General features: G+C 45.1%; 1 protein-coding gene across 1 annotated transcript in view; it reads left to right on the top strand.

The window, feature by feature from the left end:
* The first annotated feature begins 7 nt into the window (after positions 1-7).
* Positions 8-3,170, top strand: part of Il20ra (interleukin 20 receptor subunit alpha) — a 43,820-nt gene continuing 40,657 nt past the window's right edge. The window contains exon 1 of the mRNA XM_012514101.2: positions 8-77. The gene's annotated coding sequence lies outside the window, so the exon portion shown is untranslated. The remainder of the gene's footprint in view (positions 78-3,170) is intronic.

The raw sequence follows: 3,170 nt of genomic DNA, 5'->3' as shown, positions 1-3,170 counted from the left end.
GCCCGGCCGCCCGGCCCTGCGGCTGCTGCTGCTGCCGCCTCTGCTGCTGCTCGCGGCGGCGCCGTCTGGCCGCGCAGGTACGTGGGTGGCGCAGCGAGGCCGGCCGGAGGGTTTTGCTTTCTGGTCCCAGAGCGCCCGGGTTTCGCACCTTTCCGGGCGAGGACTGGGCTGGGATGGAGGAATTTGGTGGCGGTCCCTCTGATCGGTGTCCACGGCTGGCAACCTGAGGCGAGTGGCCGTCACCGCGCGGGGCGCCCTCGCCGGAGCGTCCCACCTCTGCCGCCGCGGCCGTCCCGCGCTGTCTCAGACTCTCGGTCCGGCAGTGGCACCGCTTTCAAACCCAACCGCCGCGGGAAAGGGTCTGCTCCGAGGGCACCGGACCGAGAGGAGGCTGCGCTTCTAAAGTAACGTTGTCCCCAGTAATCAATACATTGCATACTGTTGTCTTCGTAGTAGTTAATCAGAGGACAAGATGCAGACTTGATATCTTGTCTAAACAATACTAGGACAAACCTTTCTTCTCAATGAACTAAGAGAAAGTAGCTGTCTCTAGGCAACCTTGGGTCACGTGTTACTTTTGGTTAAAATTTAAACTGTTTATCAATTGGACTCCAATGAACTAGATTAACCCATTAGCCACTTTTCCCCGTGTTTCCGGTATAGTTAAAAATAAGGCAAGGTATCTGGAACTTTTTTTGATAATTAAAAGCAACCTCAAAAACTTTACAGAAGGCTGGACACCAGCAGAGAGCTCAGGACCAAAGTTGCCTGAGAAATCTGGCACAGTTCCTAGTAGTCAACGAAAAAAGTTGTGTCGTTCAGTATAGTTACAAAGGTGGAGTCTAGAAGAGAGTTTTAAACAATAGATGTTGCACAAAAAGTTTCTCACTCCTAAATTTTCAAAAATTTTATTTGTTTTTTAATTCGAGGCAAAATAGAGACAGCTTCTGATTTAATATTAAGGTTTCCAGTAGCAGGAATTCATTTGTTGTTCTTTTTGATCAGAGTGATATTAAACCTGCTCAGTAATTGCTGAGCTCAGAGGGCTGACGTTAGAAGGAAGGCAGTTTTTTGGGTTTTTGTTGTTGTTGTTTTTTTCACTATCACAGATTGAACTCAGGACCTTGCTCTTGCTAGGCAAGTGCTTTTGTACTGAGCTATCTCCCTGGCCCTGAAGGAGGGCGTATTCTTGATTTAGGTGCAAAATTTGCAACTGGGCTGGTGGTGCACACCTGCAGTCCCAGCACTCTGGGAGACTGAGGTAGGAGGATGGAAAGCTTGAGCCCAGCCTGGGTGACTCAGTGACTTAGTGAGACCCTGTCTCAAAATAAAAAATATAAAGGGCTGGTATGTAACTCAGTGTGGGGGTCCCAGGTTCAGTCCTCACAGGGTAAAATTTGCAACAGACAAAAGAAGCACTTTGCTGAGCCACAAAACCTAGGTGAATTGTTAGCTCTTAGCTAGTTCTGGTCCTGCTGGGGACTGTGGGGATTTCGGGGGAAGCCAGGTTAGAAGCTAGATGGAGTTGCCTGGATGCCAGAGCTGCCTCTGACAGATGAGTCACCTGCAATGCCTGATTAATCCTGGGTCTCCTAAGGGGTCTGTGACTGCCACCCTCAGGTAGATGAATCATTTTCCTTGATTTTTTGGACCCTTTGCACAGAAATTCAGAGTCACACAAGTCACCATTGGCTGACAGGTTGTACAATGCTAAAAGTTCCCCTGGTGGGGGGAAGCACTCAACACCGTAAACAACTTTGTAGGAAAGTCTTGATCTTTTATTTCAGGTAAATTTTTGTCTCTGCTGCTCCCTCAGGGTAGGTAGCCCCTCTAGCCCACTCTCTAAGCTTTCAGGGAACAGAAATTTTCATCAGAAAATATATTTTTCTGATTTAGCAAATGTGTTCTTATTTCTCAAGGACAGTAAAGAACTATGGTCAATGTTAAATAAACAGATGTAGTAAGAGTCTGTTTGATTTTCCAGCTGATGTGTCTGTGCTTAAAATTCTTCAAAGGAGGGAGCAGGGGAGATAGCTTAGCAGCATAAGTGCCTGCCTGCCAAGCTTAAGGTCCTGAGTTCGATTGCCAGTACCAAAATAAGAAAGAAAAAAAAGGAAATTCTTCGAAGGTTTCCACTAGTCTTAGAATGATACTCAGCTCCCCTGCAAGGTGCAGTGTGGCCCTTTCCAGCCTTCCCATAATTCTTTAATTCTTAATCCCCACTGTTCTTACTTTTATCAGTTCCTAAAGCAAAGCAATCCATTTCCTATCTCAAGGATTCTCACTCACATTTCCCTCTGATAGAATGTTCCTTCCACTGTCTGTTCTGGTTAACTGCTCAGATTTGGCATCCCATCCTCTCAATCCCTAGAGGGAAAATGCAATTCATTATGTCTACGAACAAATGAACCTAACTTCAGTTTTAAGTCTTTGAAATACAATCTGAAGACTAGGCGTGGTGGTGTGTGCCTGTAATCCCAGCACTTGGGAGGCTGAAAAACAGGAGGAGCACTATGAGTCTGATCTGTGTAGTGAGACCCGGTAGACCCTGTATTAAATACATAAAAAAATACAATCTGAACATTACTTTTAAAAAGCACTGCTTGGGGCTGAGGATATAGCTCAGTGGCTTGAGGACCTGCCTGGCAAGCACAAGGTCCCATATTTGATCCTGGATACCACAAATCAATAAATAGCAATGTTTGTTCAAATTGATGTTGTGAACACAGTGAAAGTGTTTGTTGAAATAATCTCTTCTTTAACATCATTGCAGCCACGTTGGGTGTTAACATTTCACAGAGAAGTTACGTTAGAACATACTTCACGCAAACACACAAATGATTCTACTGAGCTGATTAAACTTTCATAACTTTTAACACATTTTATTTTGAACTTCTTCAAGAAATAGCAGAGCATTCCCACATACCCTTCAGCTGGGTTTCCCCAATTTCAGCACCTCACATGACTGTCGTACACTATCAATATTAATATCTTTCTATTCACTAACCTGGAGGCTTCGCTTCGGTTTTACCCATTTCCACTTTTTCCATCCCAGAACTCTACACCTCACATCGCACTGACTTGTTGAATGGCCTTTCTGTCCTCGAATTGATGACAGGGCACAGCCTTTCTTTGCTTTCATGACCTTCACACTTTGTTTTTTTTTTTTT

This window comes from Octodon degus, unplaced genomic scaffold, assembly GCF_000260255.1.
Source record: "Octodon degus isolate 3935 unplaced genomic scaffold, OctDeg1.0 scaffold00024, whole genome shotgun sequence".
Classification (NCBI taxonomy): domain Eukaryota; kingdom Metazoa; phylum Chordata; class Mammalia; order Rodentia; family Octodontidae; genus Octodon; species Octodon degus.
Note: the sequence above shows the minus strand (reverse complement) of the source record. Positions and strands in the feature narration are given on the sequence as shown.